Raw genomic sequence first — 7,732 nt, 5'->3', positions numbered from 1 at the left:
GCCACCACCACCCGGCTGTGTACCAGTTATTATGGTATGCTTTATTAATTTATAGTTATGCTATATAGATATAAGACATTTTCTTTATATAAGTATTAACTAAATAAAATAAATTCAATGAAAAATGCAGTGTTAGAAGATTAACATTTCACAATATTAATTTGTTTTTAATATTACAAATTCAAGAATTAATTGTGGAATTAAGACTTTGTTTTGCATTTATAAGGTCCAAACACAAATGTAGTTGGCAATCTTTTAACAGCAACCAACTATGTTTTTTTGCCAAAATGATAACACAAGCTACACAAATCAAGACAGAAGTTTCTTTTTATGACTCTCTGAAGAGCAGAAGCTAAATTAGTAAGACTGCCAGAAAGTCTAAAAATAGCTGAATGCTCTATTTCTATCAGTAGGAATACCATTTGCATATTTTCAATATCCTTAGAAAAAATGAAATTGTTACTTCCAATTTATTTAACTGTTCAATTATTGTTTGAATTTAAATTCAGTTCTAATTTTTCTAGTGTTTCTAAGAGGTCTCAGAAAAACAAATATCAAATGTAACAATCATCTTACTTTAAGGTATCTTAAATATGATGCTTAGGCGTGAATGTCTTTGTGAAAAACATTGCCTGTGCACATATAAATATTGCAGTAAACAGGTGTAGTAAATATTATTGCAAACTTATGAAGGCCTTCTTTCACGTGTCAATGATATGAATGTTTGTAATTTTTGATAATAATCTGTACTTGACGGAAAGTTCATAGATGAGTAGATTGATAACTGTTGCACAATCACTATAAAGGAATCTGAAGATAAAACTTGCAGTTTTTCATGAGATTTTAAGTGTGTTTGTTTTACTAAGTAACTTAGGGTACCTCTGATATTTTATATCATACCTCTTGCCTGCCATACAGCAGGGTTCTAGGCCATTTGGACATGAACTACCACTATCCTTCAACATCCCATTGTAATTATGTTCCTGTGAATTAAACCTTCATCAAAACATTTAGAAAGATAATTCCAGTCAATTAATTTTGAAACTTGACCAGAAGCAAAAGAATTATTCTCCCTTGTTACAGGTTATGGGGCCCCAACCTGAATTGTATCAGATAGGAGAATTCTAATCTGTCCAGAGAGTTCAGCAAGCTGGGAATATTTCTAAAAAAAAAAATGTCTTACATGTAACAAGATAGTGCTTCAAGCAAAGGAGAAGAACTGTTAGATGACTAATCCTGAATTCTTTGAGTCCAGACCATAGATATGAGTAATCATTTTACAGATTCTGTTCCTCAGCTAATCATTTTACCTCGATTTGGGTGGGCAGGAAAACAAACGTCAACCTGAAGATGTTTGTCATGAAAGTTGATTGGCAAATATACTGTCTACATGAAGCCAGAAAATCCAGATGGAAATAATAATGAGAATTCATCAGAGAAACTTTTGCCTTACCATATCCCAAGCATCCAGATGTTGGAAATTGGCCTCATGGATAACTGAGCTATCTATATTCAATCTATAAATTTTGTTTAGTGCAGACACAATTTCAATTGTACTTCCCTGAACAAAACACCTATAACTATGTGCTAGTTGGCACTTTTAAAAAAATAACCTATATATGATTTTAAGAAGTGTGTATGTGTGTGTTCTGTCAGTAAACAGAGTGGTATATGTGTGTATATATGACTTATTCATATGATTTGGATAAGGGTTTTATATAGAATATAATGATGAATATATGAGTTGAAAATAAAGGTTTTCTTTTCTTGCTCATGCATCAATGACTAAAATCTTGAACTATTCTGCTGTATGGTGCTTTTAAAATGTACATTTATATTTGAATAATACAGTTTCTGACATTGCTATGCAGATGAGAAATCCTTGAGAAGCCTCACTGTGATCTCAATGTGTGTGTTTGTGTGTGTGTGTGTGTGTTTGTGTGTATCTGCAGAGTCCTTGTTATTTTAATCCATCCTCATTCCTTGCAGCCTCCGCAAATAAAACTTAAAAGAAAAATAAATAACAAAAACAAAAAGACCCCAAACAAGCAAACAAACAAATATCAAAAAGAAAAACAAAAAAGAAATCCGAACACAACAAAGTTATGGTATGGAACTGTAGTGGGATGCAGTCAGTTATACACTATTACCTTTAATCCATACTTGCAATGAGTTGTTGATCAGGTTCTAGGTGTCTGGCTACTGCTACACTATGGATATAGTGCCCACATTTGGATTTCTCTTGAGTATCCTGTTATTGGCTTGTGTCGTGGAGTTCCTGCAGCATGGGATTTGCAGGTATGTCCCTTTCACATTCTCTAGCAGTTTGTAGATGAGGTAGATACTTGGTGAACACATAGCACTGTATATGGACCTGGGTGGTAGCTGGGTTGGTAAATTCACAAGCTTCTCTTCATTGTCACCACCTTGGCAAGCTGCCCTGCACCATTCAGTCAAGCTTACACAACACAGCTTTTAGGATAGAATGGGGCTGACAGCTAGGGAACCAGCATAGACCTAACTATGGCCCCTGAATGTGAGTAACAATTGGGTGACTCGGTCAGTTTGTAGTGCCACTAGCTGTAGAATCAGTATTTGTCCCCAATACATGAACTGTGTCTTTGGAGTCCATTCCTTATAGAGGTATAACTTGCTCAGGCTACGTACAGGGAGGAGGGCCTAAATCCTGCTTCAATTGTTGTGACAGACTTTGTTAACTCTTCATGGGAGGTTTTACTATCTCTTAGGAATGGATGGGTAATGGACTGGGGGGAAATTCTGGGGGAGCAGAAGAACTAGAGGGAAAGGGAACTGGGATTGGTATGTAAAATAAAATGCGAGTGTTTGAAAAAAAAGAAATAGGCGTGTCACTGGAGGTAGGCTTTGAAATTTCCAAAATTCAGCTACTCCCTCTTTCATATATACATACATGAAATGATATGAAATGAAAATAGAGCAAAATCAGTCTCAGAGAAATAAACATAACAAGAAATTGGAACAGAGAAAATATGGGGGTATGAGATATAGAAGAAGCATTGTCAAAACATAGTTTTATGAAACTGTTCTTATAAAAACCAAGTAATGAGTAGAGATAATATGTTTAAATAAAAATTAATATTTCATTTCTTAATTCAGTTGTCATGTGAAAATTTAATGGAAGGGCCATAGTTCACACTCTGATCTGGTGAGCAGTGTGTGAACATATCATGAGGGCTGAGAATGGAACACATTGCCCAAAAATTGGATGCTATTAAATACTGTTTTGTATTAGTCACATGTACCTAGACCTGTCCAGGGCTCAGGCATGAGATCATCCTCTTATTTTTTTTCCAAATTTCATTTGGTTTTGTATGTCTTTTGACTGAATTCTGGTTCAAACACAAACTAGACACTTGGCAAAAACTATGTCGAACCTACATCTCGGTACTGTGACTTTTTCTTTGCCTTTTTCCCAATTATAACTTTGTAACTACCAATCCTTTTAAATGCCAATCATTCCTGTACTATAAAAGCAGAAAGAGTGTAAAGAGAAAATGTTTTGTCTATCAAATACTTAGGGTATACAGATTTTACAGCAACAATTATTAAATGCATCCTTTAATATGTAATCTATGATATACGATAGAAGCTTCTTGCCCTTTTTTTTTCTCTGAGAATGACTGCATGGGTTAATCCACCTAATTAAAAAATGTCACATTAACACACATGATTATGCATAGCTATTACGACTTGTGAATAACTAAATTGTTTTAATCTCATTTATTTAGTTCCTTCATATAATAAATATTCAGAAGTCCAGATGGTGCATGAATAAGAAATGGCACAGGGTAGTTTTGATATTTATTTTCACACCTTCATATAATCTAATTATTCATAAAATCACTTTGAACAGTAGCAATGCTAGGTGGAAGAACTACATTATGCAAAAATGCATAACATTTGTGCTGTGATAAACAACACAGTTAAGGAAGCCACTTGGTAATTAGCTCTAATTTGATAATTATAGTGGATTATCTTGAAGTATGTTCTACCAGATGTCTTAGTGTTTTGTTTTTCTTTTCTTAACTTTATCACCTTTGCTGTTCTATCATAACACATTTTTTTCATAACAGTGATTTTGCAAACATTAGCTGTTTTTTTAGAGTGATCTTGCTTAAATATCCAAAGTTTTCTATTTTCTTATGGTGACTCAGACAAAAGACATGCTTATGGAAACCCCTCCTGTTTGCCTTACAGAAAAAAAGAAAACAGACTTGTGCTCACAATATCACTCCCTCAGTCTCACCTTACCCGAGTGGACATTTCTCTTTACATATATCATTATATAAAAATCACATCATAGTTTGCATTTTTAAGACTCTTTCTTATCACTGAACTTGACTTTACACCGATTTACATGCTCAGAATTTGAAAAGTACCTGACCCATTTTCACATTTCAGATTCCTAATAAAAAATATGTTGAGTGAAGGCTAAATACTCTATAACATGTATGCACAGAAATAACTTGCAAGCAGAACAGAAATAACTTGCAATCTTCTAGTGAGAAATAAAGTGTGCTATGAATTTATTTCATTTAAACCAAGTCAAATTTTTGAAACCCCGAAATACATTTACTTGATTTCTAAATCTGTAAAAATTGACTTTAGGGGTTTGAAGCACTATTTTAGGCTTACCACACTAGTTTAATCTTGGGGTAACATAACTCCACTTTCATTATGATGAAATATATTGTGCCTTAGAAGAGTTAAATTAACTTCAATTTTTCCTGCTAATGGAAAGCTGAGCACTACTATAGATCATTTCACCTTGCAGATTTATAGTGAAAAGCTAAAAATTTCCGCTTTAAATAACATAGATAATTAAATGCAGAAAGTTATTGGAAAGTAGATTAGAGTAGATTCATGTTTAATTATAGCTGCATAATGCTGTACACTTATCTGTTTTCACCTCATTCCTCTTATTTGAGAAGTTCTGGAAATACACTAGTTTTTGTCGTTGTAATGTTTTGTTTCCTGTTTGCTTTATGTTTTGTTTTTATTTCAATCACTAAGATGGATTAAGTGATATTCTAACAGTCTCAGGGAAGGCACATTAGTCTATGTGAGATAGAACAGGGACACTGACTCAAGGAAAAAAAGAATTCCTTCTCTGCTTCTTCTTCTTCTTCCTCTTTTCTTTCTCTTCCCAAATCTCATATATTCTTCTTATTTAAGAAAGTATCAATTTCCTGTTATTAACTCTGACATTTAAAAGTGAGCATCAAGGAGCCTCCATCCTAATGTGAGAAGCCTGTATGGAAATAGGCAGATGAATACTGCATGGTAAGTAGTCAAATAAAGAGGGTGAAACACTGCGTGCTATGAAGATACAGGCAGTATCTTTTCTATGACTGCAAAAGGCATCATGATATTTGTGACATGTGAAATGTGACTGAAGAGCAAGAAAAGGTTCTGTTTGTGTGTTTTTAAATATATCATAGACCTAAGTAACATTTCTAAGAAAGTACAAAGATGGCACACTATGAGAAAGCATAATTTTACAAACTGCTATCAGAAGAGATCTGCATTCTTTTCTGCTCCTTTGCCATGTTTGTTTCCTTCCTGGTGTGATATATAATTTCATATCCCAATAACTTTTTTTGTTTTCAATTATACTCAATGATGATCTGAAAATCTAACTATCTCTTTATGCTTATCTTTTGTCTCCATTCCTCACCACGTGAGTATTCAAAGGTCCTATCTGCAGTGGAGTAATGACCTTCATTTACTGTTCTCTTGTTTCCTGGAAAGGATTTCCCTGGAAGCTTACGTCTACATGAATAGAAATTAACTGAGGTCACTCATTCACTCCTGCAGGACCAGTGCCCTGGAAAGCTGAGGGAGGCTGCAGCATTTCAGGCAAAGACTGTTTTCTCCTAGTGATCATTTGATAACCCTGAAATTAGCAGAGAGAGTCTTGATTTGTCTCTCATTTGATACCCCTGAAATTAGCAGAGAGAGTCTTGATTTGTCTCTGCTATCTTTCTTCTTCCACGACCTCTAAATTTACCAGTTCTTTTACTTAGAATATGTATCTACATGGTTTATCTCAGCCATAAACAAGAGATATCTCTTAAAGAAACACATGTTGAATCAATTCAAATAAATTTAAACAATTCAAGAAAATTCTTTTTTTTGCATTTTATTTTTTTAATTAATTAATTTATTTATTTATTAAAGATTTCTGTCTCTTCCCCGCCACCACCTCCTATCTCCCTCCCCCTCCCCCAATCAAGTCCTCCTCCCTCATCAGCCCAAAGAGCAATCAGGGTTCCCTGCCCTGTGGGAAGTCCAAGGACCACCCACCTCCATCCAGGTCTAGTAAGGTGAGCATCCAAACTGCCTAGGCTCCCACAAAGCCAATACGTGCAGTAGGATCAAAAACCCATTGTCATTGTTCTATGTTAAACTGTGATATGTTTTTTTTTTCTTGAAAAACCAAATATGTGGCTTAGGAAATAGTAAGATTGACAGCTTTATAACAGCAGTGCTTCATCTGTAACCAATTTATCATAAAATAAAAACACTAACAAAAATAGGATGAACCAATTCAAAACAAAGCTGAACTACAAAAATCTGTTTTTTATTACAGCTGTTTTTCTCATATGTAAGCAAAAATATTAGCTTGTTGACGTCACTGAAAAAGAATGAACAAAGGGCTGAAAAACTGAGCAGTGGCTAACTATTATTACATAGAATGAATTGTGAGCTTAAAATGAAAAGAATTTTCCAAATATTTGCAGCTCAAACAAACTCAACAAAGTCATATTGAAATTTTGCTATTATTGGAATTGATCACAGAGTATAACTGTAGAAGTAGGGGAGGAAAGAAAATTCAGCTGACAGTGTTAATAGTATTTAGAGCACATTTTCTAAATTACTATCACAACTCTTCTAATGACTTAGTATTTGTCATACTTACAGTAAGCTGAGAAATGAAATGTCTGAGGAACACTATCATATGACGTATTCATTAAGTATAATAGTCAGATGAAGGCTTTTCAGCATAGACCTCCTTGTTAATGAACGTTAGTTTACGTTACTCATCTAACAGTATTATTTTTAGTTTAAAGATTTTATGATATAGCATGAAGAGGCAGAATATGAGTGAACAGGCTACTACTGCAGTCATGCTGTTTAGACATGCTCTTTGGCAAATCACTGCAAATCCGTTCCTCATGTTATTATCAGTTACTGCTAACATAATATTAGCTTACCAAATAGATTCAAAGAAAATGTCCAGGCATCCATATCTTGTAAGGAGATTGGAAAACCCACCCTGTTCTCTTTACTGTGAGCAAGCACAAAACCATATATGAGGTACATTTCTGAAACAAACCCCTGGGAAATGGAAGGATAAATTAATGTGCCCATGACCAATCTTTGCTACCTATGAAATTCAGCGATAGTCTGAGCTACATGGGACCCTGTGTTAAAGCAAGATCTGAACAAATAAAAGCCTAGACCAATAAAAGTAAGAATTTATTCAAATGTCTAAGTAAAATGTGCTCTTATTCTCTTTCTAAAATATTTAATATTTTAAATCTCATCAACTGAATTATAGAATCACATGAATAGCCTTCTGAGAATTACCTGTCAATCATTTTTTACCTTTTAAAATTTGCCATTAATTTCTATCCATTTGCAAATATTCATTATGATTTTACAAAAGATAACATTTCCCAAAATTATT

This window comes from Microtus ochrogaster, chromosome 17, assembly GCF_000317375.1.
Source record: "Microtus ochrogaster isolate Prairie Vole_2 chromosome 17, MicOch1.0, whole genome shotgun sequence".
In the NCBI taxonomy this organism is placed as follows: Eukaryota; Metazoa; Chordata; class Mammalia; order Rodentia; family Cricetidae; genus Microtus; species Microtus ochrogaster.
The sequence above is the reverse complement of the archived record's forward strand: the minus strand, read 5'-3'. Positions refer to the sequence as shown.